General features: G+C 47.8%; 1 long non-coding RNA gene across 1 annotated transcript; it reads right to left on the reverse strand.

Moving 5' to 3' along the window:
* Positions 1-3,757: 3,757 nt before the first annotated feature.
* LOC308473047 lies at positions 3,758-6,947 on the reverse strand. The gene is made up of 2 exons (XR_013983874.1): positions 6,869-6,947; positions 3,758-4,605 (listed from the first exon to the last, which is right to left on the reverse strand). It is a non-coding gene; the product is annotated as an uncharacterized lncRNA (long non-coding RNA).
* Between the last annotated feature and the right edge of the window lie 11,889 nt (positions 6,948-18,836).

Raw genomic sequence — 18,836 nt, forward strand, 5'->3', positions numbered from 1 at the left:
TGCCCCCTCGGTAAACGAGGAAGCTTGCACTGAACATTCAACCGGGGATCCTTTACCCCAAAGGGAGCCCGCAACCCACCCCACTGCTTGCTTGCCAGACAGCTACCCTGTTTGAGCAGGAGTGAGGGATGGCACAAAGTTCACTCCTCCCAGCAGAATACTCCTTTAATCGTTAACCCAAACCATAACATCAGCTGCTGGAAGCAAGGGGGTTATCCTCTTCCAACCGTGCCTGGCTTTATCCCCAGCTATTAAAGATTTGAGTTCTTTGCCCTTTGTTGTATCTGATCATCTAGGCAGCTGCTGGTGGCTCACACTGGGATACTGACTCTGTAATGCTGCCTCCCTCATTACCATCAGTTACCTGCTTCAGGCACACCTTCTCCCCAGGTAGATACAGGTGGCACCGTGGTGTAAACCACTGAGCCTCTTGAGCTTGCTGATCAGAAGGCCGGCAGTTCAAATCTGAGTGGCGGAGTGAGCTCCTGTTGCTCTGTCCCAGCTCCTGCCAACCAGCTCTAAAGCACACCAGTGCAAGTAGATAAATAGGCACCGCTGTGACGGGAAGGTAAACAGCGTTTCCATGGTTTCCGTCATGGTGTCCCATTGCGCCAGAAGTGGTTTAGTCATGGGGCCACATGACCCAGAAAGCTGTCTGTTGGCAAACGCCGGCTCCCTCAGCTTGAAAGCAAGATGAGCGCTGCAACCCCATAGTCCACCTTTGACTGGACTTCACCTTTACCTTTTTTTCTCCTCAAGTAGGCCCTTGTTAAAGCTGAACCCTGCCTTCTGTATCTTAGAATGCATTCCTGCCTTCCTGTACTTTTTATTGATGTTCTTCTAGTAGAGCTACTTAGTAGTAGAATAGGCACCAATTAGTTTATTGTATATGTTTGTAATATTAGCATTATCCCCCATCTGTTGTACACCGATAATATCTTTATAAAATACACAGCACTGAAATGGTCACAGATAGTCTGCCAGATGGACAGACAGAAAAGGGAGTTGCAAGAGCCAAATGAGATGTGAACCAGCCGAAGGATATTGGGGGTGGGGGTTGGAAATGGGGATACAGAAATCTGATTTCTACCTAGCAGAAGTGTCGGTTGGGGGAGGCAAGCAACACAGAGACACAAACACAGGCAGAAAGGCACACTCAGCTTCACTCTTCTGAGGGTTGGGAAGGAATTTAATACAGCCGTACTGATTGGCTGTAGAACTGGTACATTTCTAGCCTTTCCTCAGTCCAAGATGCATCATGCTGTCTCGGTTGTAGTTGTTCTAAACTTAAATGCAAGACAGTCATGCCTTGCAGCGTGGGTGGTGCTCCCATTGCTTAACACCTCAATGCAGAAACTTAAAAGGAATCAAAGATGTTAGCAGAAACGGAAGTGGAGCATAGACTGAACGCCACTTTCTGTTAAAGTATGGTTTCCCGGGGACGGTCCCCAGGTTTACAAATCTGTCCCCAGACAAAATCCGTCCCCGGAATGTCCCCGGATTTCATTTAATGTCCCCGGATTTATATTTTAAGTGTTGTAGATTTATTAGTAGGGAATCAATGTTGCGCGATTGATTCAACGGCACAAGACACATCATATGGGCGCCATGGCAGCGAGCAGCTCCTGAAGCCAGCCAGAGCCAACTGTGCTACCAAGCTGACTACAGGCTGCTGAGGCTGCCGTTGCCACTGCCAAAGGGGAACCGGGGATGCCTGCCATGTCAGTGGTGAACCGCTGACACACACACACACCGCGACCCAAATCAAGGCGGGTGTGAGAGTGCCCGGCCACCCGGCCTACTGCCCAGTGGTACTCCGGGGCCTGGAAAACCCTAGAGCCGATGCAGGCCCGACCCAAGACTACTCCACGGCTGATAACGCTCCAAGAGAGCAGGCCGGGGCCCAGAGGAAGGCCACGTGACAGAGGAGACCACAGAAGAGAAGGTATTACTTTTTTTAAAAAAAAAAATTCTCTTTTCAAAAAAGAAAGTGTTCCCGGATTCTTTGAAAAAAATCTGGTAATGAATTGAGTATGAATTGTATTGCATAGCTCTGGGCTTCTTTAAATCAGTGGGGGCTGATCTTTGATGGCAAATGTGCCCCAGAGGTCAAGCTGAAAGTGTCAGAAAGTGCTGCTCTGGTACTAGTCTGGCACAGCACCTCCATGCCTTGATCCCAGCAGCACAGGGAGATTAGTATGCCTGAGTCTACCCTAACTGAGTGCGTGGGTCCCCCTGATCATCGTCAGGTGTGGCACAGCCAATCTCTCACTGCCAGTGCCATGCTGGGCACATGGAGCTCAACTCTTTATAGCAGTCAACCTGTTGCTGCTGGACTCCAACTCCCACCAACCCCAGTTAGCACAGCTAATGATCAGGGATGACAGGAGCTGGCATCCAGCAACATCTAGATGGCCACAGGTTCCCAATCCCTGCTTTGTAGAGATCGAAAAGGAATTTCATATGGTGTCATTGATTGGCTATCAGCCACACAAAACGTAAATGAATAGATGGCCAACAACAACGTCTTGGTTCTGGAGATAAGTTATCTTAGGAAGTGCATGGGAAGAATATTTCCTGTTCCCTCCTTCCCCCTGAGGCCACCTGCTATCTCTGTCCAGGAGGCCAGGGCTCATCTTCAATCAGGTGGGGTGGGGTGGGGGCACATATGGCCCACCAAAAGCAGACCAACCTAATACTATAAAAAGAGCGTAAAGGTAAAGGGACCCCTGACCATTAGGTCCAGTCATGGCCAACTCTGGGGTTGCGGCGCTCATCTCACTTTATTGGCCGAGGGAGCAGGCGTACAGCTTCCGGGTCATGTGGCCAGCATGACTAAGCCGCTTCTAGCGAACCAGAGCAGTGCATGGAAATGCCGTTTACCTTCCCGCAGGAGTGGTACCTATTTATCTACTTGCACTTCGTGCTTTCAAACTGCTAGGTTGGCAGGAGCAGGGACCGAGCAACGGGAGCTCACCCCGTCACGGGGATTTGAACCACCAACCTTCTGATCGGCAAGTCCTAGGCTCTGTGGTTTAACCCACAGCGCCACCCGCATCCCTCAAAAAGAGCAAACTGTTGGGTAAAAGGTAGATCACCAACTTTGCATGCAGAAGATCCCAAGTTCAATCCTTGGTTTCTCCAGTTCAGGGCAGGAAAAGACTCATTCAAGTCTGAAACTCCAGAAAGCCAATGTGGACAATATTGAGCTGGACGGACCAATCGTTTGAGTATAAGGCAACTTCCTATACCCTTGTCCTTTCTTTAAAAAAAAAAAAAAGAGTGACCCAGTTCTAATGAATGACAAGTAATTGAACCCTACAGCAGTGGTAATAGCCATTAGAGCTACCTTCAACCAGCTTTCTGAAGGATAACATCCCACAGGTCTGTAATGAATTATTGTAAAGGGCTTCTCTGACAGCTGTAGCCTGAATAAACAGAAAGCAAGATGAAATATGCTGCCTCTCTGCTAGATTTATTGCACATCATTCCTGGTCCTGTCCTAGTTCCCTTTCTTCCCATGGAAACTGAACTGAGAAGTGGGACAGTGAAAGAGTTAAGCAAATCTGTCTTGCCAAGAGATCTAAGAACATCTTGCCCTCGGGCAGGTGTGTCCTCCTTTCAACCTTCTATAGCACTACATAACAATATTTACCAGGACCCCTGAAAAGCAAATTCACCTTGTGGCATTAGCAAAATTAACAGAGGAAATACAATGACCACCTGGTGTCAAAAAAAGGAAAAGATCTTCGCTACCTTTTCACTTCTTCATTAAGGGTTTTATTTTATTTTATTTTGCTTCACTGAAGACAAACAGAAATGTGCTGTTGCTGTAGCTGTTTCTTTTAACAAGACAAGCCGAGTCGGTCTCAGTGATGGGATGCAGCATGGGAATAAATAAAAGTTGTGTCAAGTATTTGTTTTAAGCCATTCATCTCAATTGCTGCATCTTTCCTCCAAGTTCTGCACTGACTATATTAAAGACATGTAGCTACTCCATTGATCTCAGTTCCCGCCTGTTAGTTCTCACCTCTGTAGAAGATACACAGGAGCACCTGCTCACATTTCTGCAATGCAGCCTGCAAGCTGCAAGGAAACACACAATCCGAGAGATCCCATAGCTGCCATCTTCTAACCTTTTGCGCGTTGAAATCTTGAGCATCTCTCTTAAAACAAACAAACATTGTGGCAACAGCAGGTTTTCTTCTTCTCCCAGTTTGGGAAGCAGGAATATTCTATTGTTCCTTTCCATACGTTGAGTAAATCCCTCTATGAAACAGCACAATAGCTATAACTGAAGTTCAGAAACGGTCGTCTTTGTTTCTTTTTCATAATGGCTTAGGGACAAAAGACTGGTTGGTTCCTAGACAAGCTATGGAGCGGAAGATATAGACAGTAATTCATACTTCTTCTCGATACACTTCCATGTCTCCTCCAAAATCTGGAGATGCTAGGATCGGTCCAGGTATAACCTTCACGCATTGCTTCCCCGACTATTTCCTTCCTCTCCCGTGTAGGCTTTAAGTAAGTTAAGGCAACACCTCACAACATTGTTTCTGGTGTGTCCTCCACTGTTCAGCAAGAGAATGAGCAGCCTGATATAACCTAGAGAAGGAAAGAGAGGACACATTTGTTCAAGGGCAAACTCATGTTCAAAAGGGGAAACCCAGCAAGATGGCTGGGGTATAAATAATAAATTGTTGTTGTTGTTGTTAAACCTATTGTGAAGACAGAGGCGTCAAGCTCCTTTAGCTATCCCGATTACCTCAGGAGACTCTAGTAATGCACCATACTTTGCTAGCTATTGGTGTTAGTATTGTTGTTTAAGAAACACAACAAGCAGAGAACACACAGGTGGGAAGATGAGTGAACAGTGGTGGTATGGAGAGTAAAAGAAGTCAAATTCAAGTGCTTTGTCAAGTGCTTGGTTTTCTTAAGAGAGGGGTGGCAATTCCATTTATTAAATGCTTAATTTGATGTTTGGGGAGAGCAAAGGATTCTTGACAATTTAATGACTTGTAAGTGTTCCCATAGTCTCCTAATTAGTTCCCATTTAGTTGATGTGCTGTTCTGCTTCCAGGTTTTAGCATACAAAATTCTTGCAAGAGTAATTATGTACAGTACCTGTGTTGGGAATTGTCTGATGGCTGTAACACCTTCTATGTAGTTCAAAAGAGATAGTAATGGCTTGGTGGCCATATTTACTTGGAAGACTTCTTCAATAATGGTTGTTTATTTATTTAGATGTACAGTCATACCTTGGTTTTCAAATAGCTTAGGTCTGGAACGTTTTGGCTCCCGAATGCCACAACCCGGAAGTGAGTGTTTCAGTTTGCAAACTATTTTTGGAAGCCGAACATCCGATGGAGCTTCTGCAGCTTCCGATTGGCTGCAGGAGCTTCCTGCAGCCAATCAGAAGCAGCACTTTGTTTTTCGAACGTTTTGGAAGTCAAACGGACTTCCAGAACAGATTCTGTTCAACTTCCAAGGTACAACTGTATAGCCTACCTTTCACCCTAAGGGCTTGAAGGTTGTTGGTTGCATATCATTTCAAAATTAAAACTGTTAAATTTAAAGCATTACTACAATACATCAGGATGGGACAGTCAATGTCTGCAGCATCATCTCCAAAGGTCTGAACACAGGTGTCTTCACTTGTTGATGTGTAATGTACAGCCATTAGCCAATATTTCTTTGCTTTGCTCGATCAAATATGGAGGGAGAGACCTGTGTTTATTTTCTTGGAGGATGGATGGCGGCTAATGGATTGAAGTTGAATCCTGACAAGACAGAAGTACTGTTTTTGGGGGACAGGGGGCAGGCTGGTGTGGAGAACTCCCTGGTCCTGAATAGGGTAACTGTGCCCCTGAAGGACCAGGTGCACAGCCTGGGAGTCATTTTGGACTCACAGCTGTCCATGGAGGCGCAGGTCAATTCTGTATCCAGGGCAGCTGTCTACCAACTCCACCTGGTACGCAGGCTGAGACCCTACCTGCCCGCGGACTGTCTTGCCAGAGTGGTGCATGCTCTAGTTATCTCCCGCTTGGACTACTGCAATGCGCTCTACATGGGGCTACCTTTGAAGGTGACTCGGAAACTACAACTAATCCAGAATGCGGCAGCTAGACTGGTGACTGGGGGCGGCCGCCGAGACCACATCACACCGGTCTTGAAAGACCTACATTGGCTCCCAGTACGTTTCCGAGCACAATTCAAAGTGCTGGTGTTGACCTTTAAAGCCCTAAACAGCCTCGGTCCAGTATACCTGAAGGAGCGTCTCCACCCCCATCGTTCTGCCTGGACACTGAGGTCCAGTGCCGAGGGCCTTCTGGCGGTTCCCTCATTGCGAGAAGCAAAGCTACAGGGAACCAGGGAGAGGGCCTTCTCGGTAGTGGCGCCCGCCCTGTGGAACGCCCTCCCATCAGATGTCAAAGCAATAAATAACTACCTGACATTCAGAAGACCTCTTAAGGCAGCCCTGTTCAGGGAAGTTTTTAACGTGTGATATTTTAGTGTATTTTTGGTTTCTATGGAAGCAGCCCAGAGTGGCTGGGGAAACCCAGCCAGAGGGGCGGGGTACAAATAATAAATAATTATTATTATTATTATTATTATTATTATTATTATTATTATTATTTCTTGACAAAGCCAACATTTACTGCGCCCCCCGCCTTTCTCATCAGCTTGTTCTTCTATAGAAACCAATGTCATTAAATTGCCATTTTAAGAGAGTTTTGCTTTTAAGTTATTGAAACGGTAAAGTCTCAACCTTTCCTAAACAACTCTCTCACCTCTTTCCATACTCCCTTCTGCATATCACCATTTCACTTTATATGTATTACTCTGAGTAACAAAGCAGAAATCTTACGTTCTTATAGCAAAAGCTTTCGGCCTCTGCCTTCATCAACTGCCTTGATAAAAATGATGCCGTCTCCAAGGTGGCAGTTCTAGAGCTTTGGAGATGAAACGCTTCCTCAAAACTCTATAACTTCCACCTTGGAGACAGCGTCATTTTTATCAGAGCAAGTGGTTAAGGCAGTATTAGGCAGAAGCCAAAACTGCAAGACTGTAACAGATCTGTTTTGTTAGTCACTGTAACATATATATGTTTTAGTGGTTAACTGCATCCTACCAGAATCCATAACAAACTTGTCTTTAGTTAATCCCTTTCAAGCTTAGAAGGATAGTGACTGAAGACGAGGAAGTCTTGCCTAGGACCAGCTAATATCTTTCTGGTGTCAGAAAGATATTAGCTGGTACTTTTTACTTTCTCAGGCCTTTTCAAATCTTGGTTAAACTAGTTTGATGTTGCTGCTATGACATTGATTTGTGTCAGGATATCATCCCATGTGCTGCCTAAACTCATCCTGGGGGTTCCCTTCGTGGGATAACCAGCCTCATATAACCAACATTCAAAAGTCTAATTAGTGCATGAAGGGGTTAATACCATAGAGTAAGCTGTCCTGCCAAGCTTAGCTATGTCGGCTTCCCCTCACCTTGGGAGGAACTAGGTAAGCAAGTCTATTGTTCTCTCTCAGTCTGCCTGAGAATCTCCGCATGCAAAGAGGTTTCAGCTGGTTGCTCTAGCTCAGACTGCATGGCTCTCGCAAGCCACTCTTGAGTTCCCGTACCAATAATTTAGGAACTTTCACCACTGTAACTAAGCCAAGTTTTACTGCCTGTGCAACTTTCTGAAGCACACGAATCTGACCTTTGGTGTTTTTCTATGCTAGGGAAAGAGGGAAACTTTGGATCTCAATTTAAATGGCATATTTTAAAGGTCTAACAGCCTATATTTCAACATTTTACTTTGCTGCATATTTTGTGATTTTAATTATCTGCTGGGGTTCTCTCACCAAAGAGTACTTGCTCCAAACTTGGATACTGGCATCCAAGAATTCTTCTTTTATACCTATTTCCCCCCCTTGAACCCCAACCCTCCAGAATAGATTTGGGAACAGCAAAGGGTACACTCAGAACAGAAAGGGGGAAATCCTGTTAGCATAACACTAATCCTTCCACTACCACAACTATTTAGTTGAATAGCATCTCTTACGTTTATTGTCCTGCCATTTCCTTTTTTATTGTGGATTTTGATGGTTGATTTGATTGGTTTTTATACCTTGCCAGCTGCCCTGGGAGCAGTAATGCTGCAGGGCAGAGGAAAAGATCTTCCAGATAAATAAAATAAAAATAGCCTTGGCCCCAAGACAGCAATTCTTGGCTTCTACTGTTGGTTGAATTCCATGGACCATGGCAGAGAGTCTTTCTGGAGTTTTGGAACACAGGAGGGTCAGCAACATGGAACTTTATCATAAATACCATCATCATCATTATCACCATTTCAATTTATGTACTGCCCTTTAGCAAAAGATCTCAGGGCAGTGTACAACGTTGGAAACACGTTAAAAAACATCAATGATAAAAACATAGTAAAAAACATACTGACAGACAGCCTAATAGTAAAATAACCATAATACAGTGGTGCCTCGCAAGACAAAATTAATCTGTTCCGCGAGTCTCTTCGTCTTGCGGTTTTTTCGTCTTGCGAAACACAGCTATTAGCGGCTTAGCGGCTGAGCGGCTATTAGCGGCTTAGCGGCTATTAACGGCTTAGCGGCTTAGCAGCTATTAACAGCTTAGCGGCTTTAAGAAAAAGGAAACAAACTCGCAAGAACTCGCAAGACGTTTCGTCTTGCGAAGCAAGCCCATAGGGAAATTCGTCTTGCGGAACGACTCAAAAAACGCAAAACCCTTTCGTCTAGCGAGTTTTTCGTCTTGCGAGGCATTCATCTTGCAGGGCACCACTGTAATAACAGTCCTCTCCCACACACATTTACAGGCCATAGATTATTTAATAGTCATAGGCCTGGGTAAAAAGGAACATTTTTGCCTGGCGTCTAAAGACCAGTAATGATGGCACCGGGTGATCCTCTCTGGGGAAAGCATTCCACAATTGGGGAATCACCACAGAAAAGGCCCACTCTCCAAACCCTCCAAACTTCTCTGGGATGAGGGACATAGAGAGGGGCCTCAGATGACAAGCTCAGGGTCTGGGTCAGTTTGTATAATAATAATAATAATAATAATAATAATAATAATAATAATTTATTTATACCCCGCCCATCTGGCTGGGTTTCTCCAGCCACTCTGGGTGGCTTCCAACAAAGTATTAAAATACAGTAGTCTGTTAAACATTAAAAGCTTCCCTAAAGAGGGCTGCCTTCAGATGTCTTCTAAAAGTCTGGTAGTTGTTTTCCTCTTTAACATCTGGTGGGAGGGCGTTCCACAGGGCGGGTGTCACTACCGAGAAGGCTCTCTGCCTGGTTCCCTGTAACTTGGCTTTTCACAGTGAGGGAACCACCAGAAGGCCCTCAGCTCTGAACCTCAGTGTCCGGGCAGAACGATGGGGATGGAGACGCTCCTTCAGGTATACTGGACCAAGGCTATTTAGGGCTTTAAAGATCAGCACCAACACTTTGAATTGTGCTCGGAAACATACTGGGAGCCAATGTAGGTCTTTCAAGACCGATGTTATGTGGTCTCGGCAGCCGCTCCCAGTCACCAGTCTAGCTGCCGCATTCTGGATTAGTTGTAGTTTCTGGGTCACCTTCAAAGATAGCCCCATGTAGAGCACATTGCAGTAGTCCAAATATGCGGAGAGGCGGTCCTTAAGGTATTAATAAAAGAACTCTTCCATGTCAAATAAAAATGGACTGAATCCAATGCTCTGTTAGCTGAGTTCTGCTTACCCAAAGGGACTTTTGTTTCCTCTCCTCCTTCTACACATACCCCAGATTTGCTCTGGAGGGTCAGCCAATATCCCAGAGCTGATTTCAAGGTTGTACGGAGAGTTCGAGGGGACAGGAGACAAGAGAGGAAGTTCCACTGCATGCATGGAAGTCAGTTGCATGGGCCAAGTTGTAACACTGAATACATCCCAATGTGTTGACAGCCTGCTTAATGTTCATGGCGCAATCCATTTGGATGCTACAAAATGGATCTAAAAGCTCCAGCTTCAGATGTCCGTTGGGGACAAGCAGGACCTACTCCATACTAGTTTTACCACATCAGCTGGCAAATATTCATCCCCATACAACTCTTGAGGAGGATTGGGGGGGGGGAGAGAAACCTGGAGCGTAAGCCAATAAAATCCAAATTTCTGTTCGTCAGAGCTGCGATTATACAGGCCTGCTTCAGAGAAACCAGTGAAATGAATGCAAATTTGCACAAACTTGTCTACGTTGTGAATCTTTTTCCTGATGCAGTGTTTTTCTTTTTGAATATTTAGAAGAGAAGTAACTGCAGAAAGAGATGAGCAACTGAGGAACAGATGCCCCTCTATAGATCACTTGGAACATGGCTGGAGGCCATGGCAGTATAAAGACATATGGTGGAAGACATATAGCCTCAAGTATGCAGATGTTTCGCTCGGGAGTACCAAAGCCTTCCACAGATTCTGACTGGACTTCTTCATACCCCTCTGCAAACATGAAGCTTGGCTATTCTTTCTTTCTTTCATCTGTGAATGAAAGCTTCTACTGGGCCATTATCAAACCATTTTAGACAGTTAAATAGATTTAACAGGAAAGTGGTTTTATAAGCGATGTGTGATTTACCGTAATTCACATGAGGCGCTCTCCTAAAAACACTGCACTAGAGACAATCACTGTTGAAATAGCCATGAACAATAGAAATATAAGGCTTGAGGCTTATGAACATCACCTCTTCACACCTCAAAATAATTTCCAAAGGGTAGCCTCAGGCTGCATATACAACATGCATTTAAAGCATGTTTAAAGTGTATTTCCCCTGCCTGAGAATCCTGGGAAGTGTAGTTTGCTGAGGGTGCTGGGAATTGTAGTTCTGTGATCAGTAAACTGCAGTTCCATTATTATTGGGACACAAAACTGGGAGGGGTAGCTAATGCCACAGAAGACAGAATCAGGATTTGAGATGAACTGGGCCAAAACTAACAAAATGAATTCCGCCACCACTGATCTAGGGGTTTTAGTAGAATACAAGCTTAACATAAGTCAACAGTGTGATTCAGCAACAACAACAACAAAAAGCTCGTGCCAATGCTATCGGCTGGATGCTTTCGGCTGGATCTACACTGACCTGTTTAACATTATTAGAATGATATTAAATATAGCATTCTAAAACGTCACAGGGCATACTTGTTTTAAAAAAAATGTTTCTTACCTCTTTTTTTTTGTCACTACACCTATTTCCCTCCTGCTGGTCACTGGTTGCTCTGCAGCGCCCTCTGGTCTCAAATTTAAAAACACATTGTGAACGTTAAAACATCTTGCGTCCATCTACATTATGAAAACTTTCTTCAACCCTTCCTTAATGTTAAAAACCATGAGTGTAGATCCACCCTTAGTTGAGATTCCTGCATTGCACAGGGTTGAACTAGACAATCCTTGGGGTCTCTTCCACCTCTACAGTTCCATCATTCTGCGACTGCAGCAATAGGGAGAGGAAGAAGATAATGGAAGGGTACTGAAGCCACTGGGTGGCAGGGGACAAAGTCAGCTAGCCAGGAGGAACAGCACTGCAGACGCGATGGGGACAACCATCTATTCAAGACTGAGAACCAGAGAAGTTATGGATAGGGAAAAGGGCCTATGATGTGCATTTAAATATAAGAACACAAGAAGAGCCTGCCAGTGACCCATCTAGTGCATCATCCTGTTTTCACAGTGGCCAAACAGAGAAATCCTCAGGCAGGACCTGAGAACATAGGCACTCTTCCCTCCTGTGGTTTCCATGGATGCAGAACATAGTCATCATAACTAGCAGCCATTCACAGCCTCATTCTGCATGAATTTTTCCATGTGGATGGAATTTCTTTCTACATACATAAAAAAACAGCATTCCTCTTCATTCTGTAGTCTGCAGGACTCCATCACTGCCAGTGGTCACTATGCAATCTACTACATAGAAAACATCTCCATTTTAACACTTCTGCTTATGTGCTAAGTGGCTTTTGGTGTCCTCCTTCTCACCTGCTGAGAATCTATTAACTTATAAGTATTCCTCCCCCCCCCCCTCCACTCAGAGGAAGTAATTTGAGATTTAACCTTTCATTTTCAAAAGCAGACAATGGGGGAAGCAGGATACCTGAAATATACTCAGAGTCGCAAAGTGATTTCATGCTCTTTATTCAGCTCATAGTGGTGAGGAGGAATGAATAAATGTCCCCTCACAGTATCTGCTTTATATACATTATTTACACAATGGGCTGCACATGATTGGCTAATTCTGGAATTCTACTGTAAGCCAATCAGGTTGTGGATTCACTTCTATCTGGAGCAGGATTGGGTGGTTCCTGCCAACCAATCATACTGCTGCATTGTTCTAGGACCAATCAGACTGCTGCATTCTGAATCCTATTGTTCTAGGACCAATCAGACTGCTGCCTTTTGGATCCTATTGTTCTAGGACCAATCAGACTGCTACAGTTTGGATCCTATTCAACTCAGTACATAACACCCCTCCCCTCTAAGTTCCAGTCCTGCCCGGGAGGTCGCATTCATAGTCCTCAAGGTATGCCGGCGGCCTACGTGTGCGTTGTGGCCTGGGGTGTTCCCTGGTCCGGGCTCCGGGTTCTGGCTCGTGTTCCAAGGATGCTGGCTGTGATGCGGCTGTTTGGTCTGGTGCAACCGGCTCGCTCAGTCGTGGTTCTGGTTCCGGTGTCCTTTCGGCCTCACGGGTCCTCTCTGTATTTACTGATTCTGCCTCTCCTGCTGGCCCCTCCTGCTCTATGGGCCTCACTGCCCCGCTGTTCCCTTGGGACTCCTCTGACCTGTCCTCCTCCTGGTTTTCTCCCGGGAATCGTCGCCGTATCTGGTCGCAGTGGCGGCGCCAGCATTGCCCCCCATCCGTTAGCACCTCGTACGACACGGGGCCAGTGACCCTGGTGATTGTGGCGGGTACCCATGCTGGGCCTGCCCCAAAATTCTTTGCGTACACTGGGTCCTGGGCCTCGAAGGTCCGGGGGTTCCTGCCTTCCCCCACCACTACCTCATCCTGAGCTCTATCGGGGTGAAGGCGGTCCAATCTGATTGCAAGGCGCCGACCCATTAGTAGTTCAGCGGGGCTCCGGCCAGTCGTTGAGCTGGGGGTGCTGTGCTGTGCTAGAAGGAATGTGGCAAGGCGGTACTCCCAGTCCCCTTGCGTCATGCGGCGAAGGGTGTCCTTGGTGGTCCGCACCATGCGTTCTGCTTGGCCATTGGTGGCAGGGTGGAACGGCGCCGAACGGATGTGGCGGATGGCGTTCTGCGCTGTGAAGGTTTGGAATTCTCCTGACGTAAATGCAGTCCCGTTGTCTGAGACGAGAGTGTCAGGGAGCCCGTGGGTTGCAAACAGCCTGCGTAGTACCCGGATGGCTGCGGACGTGGAAGTGGACGGTACCAGTGCGACTTCCAGCCATTTGGTGTAGGAGTCCACCACTATGAAGAATGTTTTCCCCTGAAAGGGGCCAGCGAAATCCACATGCAGGCGTGACCATGGTGCTCGGGCGGACTCCCAGGACTGGACTGGGGCCCTTGGGGGATCTGGGCGGGATTCTTGGCAGGCCTGGCAGTGTTTGACCCAGGCCTCTATCTCTCCATCGATCCCCGGCCACCACACATAACTCCTGGCAAGGGCCTTCATTCTTACTACCCCTGGATGTGTCTCGTGTAGGGCTGTGAGGACCCTTTTGCAGAGGGGCTGGGGAACAACGACTCTGCTTCCCCATAACAGGCACCCCTTGTGGGCCGACAGTTCATGTTTGCGGGTTGTGTAGCCGGCGAATTCTGGCCCGGGGCTGCTGCTGGGCCATCCCCTCCACACCCAGTCCAGGACCCGGGAGATGACCCTATCTTTCTTGGAATGGTGTGCAACTTCTTGTGCCTGAATGGGGCGGTCGGGAAGCAGCTCCAGGCTCATAACCTCTTGTGCAGGTGCTGGGTCAGGGCCTGTTTCCGGTAGTGGTAGCCTGCTGAGGGCGTCCGCATGGCCCATCGCCTTCCCAGGTCGGTGAATCAGTGCATACTGGTAGCTGGCAAGGAAAATTGACCACCTGAGGACGCGAGGAGACAGCACTTGGGGGGTCTGCTTTTCGGGGGCAAACAAGCCAAGCAACGGCTTGTGGTCAGTCACCACGGTGAAGGGCCGCCCGTACAAGAAATCATGGAATTTTTTTACTCCCTTTACGATTGCCAGACCCTCCTTGTCGATTTGCGAGTAGTTCCGCTCGGTTGTGTTGAGTGTCTGGGAAAAGTACGCCACCGGTACCTCTCTTCCATCCGGGAGTTGGTGCCCCAGGACAGCTCCAATGCCATAGGGTGAGGCGTCGCATGCTAGCACCACCGGCAGCCTCTCGTCGAAGTGTGCCAAGACCGAGTTTGAGACAAGCAAGTCCTTGACTGCCTGGAATGCGGCCTCCTGGCGCTGGCCCCACACCCAAGGGGCCCGCTTGTCCAGGAGTCTGTGTAGGGGCTCCGCTACCGCCGCCTTGTGGGGAAGGAAGGAATGGTAAAAGTTCAATAGTCCCAAGAAGGCCTGAAGTTCAGTCTTGCTCTTGGGCGCTGGGGCATCACAAATGGCCCGTACCTTGTCCCCAGTCGGGTGGACCCCTTCTGCGTCCACCATAAATCCCAGAAAGTCCACCTGAGGCACTCCTAGTAGACATTTTTCCCGCTTCACCTTGAGACCCGCCGTCTGGAAACGGTGCAGAACGGTGCGGAGGCGGTCCTCAAACTCCTCTGGTGTGGGGCCGGCAATCAACACATCATCGAAGAAGGGGGTGACGCCAGGAATCCCTTTAAGGAGAGAGTCCATTATATTCTGGAATATGCCTGGTGCCACGCTGACACCGAATTGCAGCCGCTTTACCCTGAACGCTCCTCTGTGCGTCACAATCGTCTGTGCCTCTGCTGTGGCCTCATCTACTGGCAGCTGTTGATATGCTTGGGCCAAGTCCAGCTTGCCAAAAATTTTCGACCCAGCCAGGGTGGCAAGGACATGGCTGACCACTGGCACTGGGTATGCGTGGGCCGTGAGGGCCTTGTTTATGGTACATTTGTAGTCTGCGCAGATGCGGACCGAACCATTAGGCTTGACGGGTGTAACGATTGGGGTTTCCCAGGGAGCATTAGGCACCGGCTCCAGCACTCCTTGCTCTACGAGTCGGTCCAATTCCTCGTCTATACGGGGTTTCAAGGCGAACGGGACCCGGCGGGCCTTGAGCCTGACCGGTCGTACTGCGGGGTCAAGCTGTAGCGCAATGGGGGGGCCCGTATACTGTCCCAATTTCCCATCGAAAACCCCTGGAAATTCCTTGCATATGGCGTCCACGTCCACTTGTAAGCTAGTGTGGTTCACCCCGGTGACAGCTAGCCCCAGTGGTCCAAACCATGCCAATCCCAGTAAGCTAATGTAGGGGCCCTTGACCACAAGCAAGTCCAGTTGCCGCGTCCGCCCTCGGTATTGCACCCTGAAGGTCCCCACCCCCATTGTGGGGACCTTACGTTTCTGGAAGTCCCGGAGGGTGAATGGGGCCGGCCTGAGTTTGGGACCCCCAGTGGGACACAGTTTCCTTAAGGTCCTTGCCGAGATTATGGATAGAGTTGAACCCGTGTCAAGCTCCATGCGGCATGGGGCCCCCTCTATCTGTACCTCTACATAAATTTTCTCTACGTTGGGGTGGGGCAACTGGTATACCTGGAAGTCCGTGAGCTCCGTCGAGTTGCCTTGGTGCGTTGGGCCCCGGGACCTGGGGCTCTTGGATTGGTCATCTGATGCCTGGTGTCGGGTGGGCCGAGCCCGACACACCCGGGCGATGTGTCCCGATTTTCTGCACTGCCTGCACTCTGCGTTGCGGAAACGGCAGGTCCTCCTCTCGTGACTCTCCCCGCAGCTTGCGCAGTTCCCTCCTTCTCGTCGAGGCAGCTGTGGTCTGTGCGCTGCTTGAGTGCGCTGCTGTACTCGGTGCACCTCCTCCCTGTCGGATCCTGAGTCGTCGGTGAGGTCTTCATGGTGGACCCTCGGTTGGGATGGCAGGCTCGGCCGTGCCTCTTGGGTCGACCTCTCGGCAGCTTCTGTTGCCAGGGCCTCCTCCAGAGCGACCTGGAACGTTAGGTCCTTCTTAGCGTAGAGGCGTCGTTGCAGCTTCTCATCCTTCAGGCCACCGACGAGGCGGTCACGAAGCATGTTCTCCAGCTCTGAGAAGTTGCAGAACTGGGCGGCTTGGCGGAGAGAGGTCACAAACCCAGTTATGGTTTCCCCAGGGGCTTGCCGCTTTGCGTAGAAGGCATTTCGACGAGCCACCACTGAGGGCTGCGGCGAAAAGTGCCCCTTCAGCTGTTCCATTATTGTTTTGTATGGAACAGTAGCGACGTCTTCAGGCGCAAGGAGAGCCCGGGCGATTTCAAACGTCTCCTCTCCGCAGACGCTGAAGAATATCGCCCTCTTCTTGGCGTCTTCTTCGTCGGTGACCCCTTTGGCTTCTAGGAGGAAGGTGAAACGGGAGGCGTACGCTTCCCAGTCTCCAGATGCTGGGTTGAATGGCGAGAAGCTGCTGTTGGCTGCCATTCTGAGTTCCTTGTGCCCCGGAGCTGAAGCCTGGATACACGGTGCGAGGCAGCGGTGCGGCAGTTGGCGGTGCTGCGGTGCTGTGTGTGGCAGTCAGCTCAGCGGGATCCCATCCTCGTCGCCAGTGAAATATACTCAGAGTCGCAAAGTGATTTCATGCTCTTTATTCAGCTCATAGTGGTGAGGAGGAATGAATAAATGTCCCCTCACAGTATCTGCTTTATATACATTATTTACACAATGGGCTGCACATGATTGGCTAATTCTGGAATTCTACTGTAAGCCAATCAGGTTGTGGATTCACTTCTATCTGGAGCAGGATTGGGTGGTTCCTGCCAACCAATCATACTGCTGCATTGTTCTAGGACCAATCAGACTGCTGCATTCTGAATCCTATTGTTCTAGGACCAATCAGACTGCTGCCTTTTGGATCCTATTGTTCTAGGACCAATCAGACTGCTACAGTTTGGATCCTATTCAACTCAGTACATAACAATACCGACCTAGAAACCCTTGCAATAGCAAAGCTAAGGAAAGAAATAAAGCAATTCACATTTCTAATGACTAAAGGGAAACATTTATTTTGATAAAATTGTAAGAATCCAGTGGTTTTAAAACATATAAATAAATGAGCAGCCTTATTCCTTTTCTAGCTCATTCTTAATTCCCCAGCAACAAAAAGTGAATGAGAATTTTGTAGTGTGGATAATATTCAAGGCTTCTTTTTGTTTAATTGGTCCTCCCAGGCATGCGCCAAGAGAAATAGATATACTGTAATTTGGAAGTAGCCGTTAATTGTATTTGAAATAATAGAAAAGTGTCCCAAACACCAGCCTAATATTGAAGGTTACTAAATGTTGTGAACCACCCTGAGATCTATGGATGAAGGGCGGTATACAAATTTAATGAATAATAATTAAATACTAATCATAAAGCTCTGTGATACACAGACCACTATATAGCTTGGTTCTGTATTAAGCATTTTATTTGGACTTCTTTCATTTGTAATCTGCCCAGAAAAAAATGAAAACAATGTCAAAATGATCCAGGCTGAGTTGCCACTCAGAGACAAACCACTTTATTAGCTGGGGTAAATGTTATCAGTTGGTAACTCATAATTTGATAAAGCTTGCTTCCAATGACTTGGGCTCCACCCCAGTGATATGAAAGTACAGTTTTTGAATCTGCTCAGTGATCTCTCTTCCATCTTTCCTCTAAGCTGTGACGTCTAGTGCCTGTTTGGATTGGTACAGTGGATGGCAAGAAAGCTGACAGAAGATGCAGTCGCAGCCAGTGACAGGCAGAGCCAACAAAGTCTACTTGCTCCTCCATCCTCCTCCCTGCTGACCGCTACAAGGGCTGGATGGAGACTGTGGAGGAGGAGGACACTGATTTCCAGGGCTAACCCCTGGAATGGATGGACACTTCCGTTTTCCCAGTGTTTCCTTTGCTCAATTTCTGCTCAGTCTTAATACGAGTGGTGGCTGGTGTCAATTCTGCCTGTTAGGGCAGAAGGCAGGGAGACTGACAGTAGGGGGAGCCGGAGCTAATGATGGGTAAAGCCACTCCCTGATTGATGCTAAGTAAGAAGCCATTATCCCCTTAACAACGCTGTGAGATAGGGTTATGCTCAGAGATTGTGACTCACCCAACGGCTTCCCACTCGTGCTCCGACGCTCTAACCACGCCAACATATTTACTCTCTCTGTGCAAGCAAGATGTCATTTGATCACTGCAACGGCAGAGCAAATTTGTAGCTGATTGTCTGCACCTTTGGTCACACGTTACTATGATCAAAGAGTGAGTGCAGGATTTTACTTTCCACACTAGTGGCAGGTGGTGCCCGAACTGAGAGAAGTCCCATGGCTATAGTCGTATCTCATATATACCCTTGTGTTCCTCCATCAAGTAAATGTCAGAGTTCTGAGCATGTGCATTGGGATAGACCTTTCTATGGTGTTGCTTGTTTGTTTATATTTAATGCTTAGTGTTCCAGAATACTGACCTTGCTGGAGTTTAGGAGATGAGAAGGGGAGCTACGTGTCTGCCTGAGGCCCTGAGCTATGGAGAACCTGGTTATCGTGACAACATCTTGTCTGCAGATAATGATTGTTGTCATGGTCAATACTTTGACACAGTCCTGGCATCTCTACCTGCCATATCTCTCCTCTGAACTGAGCTTGCAAACTGACAGCTTGCACCAGTCAAAGAGAAGTGGATTAGAACAGGCATCTTCCAGATCACACCTA

Source organism: Podarcis pityusensis (genome assembly GCF_964106645.2).
Source record: "Podarcis pityusensis genome assembly, chromosome: 3".
NCBI classification, from domain to species: domain Eukaryota; kingdom Metazoa; phylum Chordata; class Lepidosauria; order Squamata; family Lacertidae; genus Podarcis; species Podarcis pityusensis.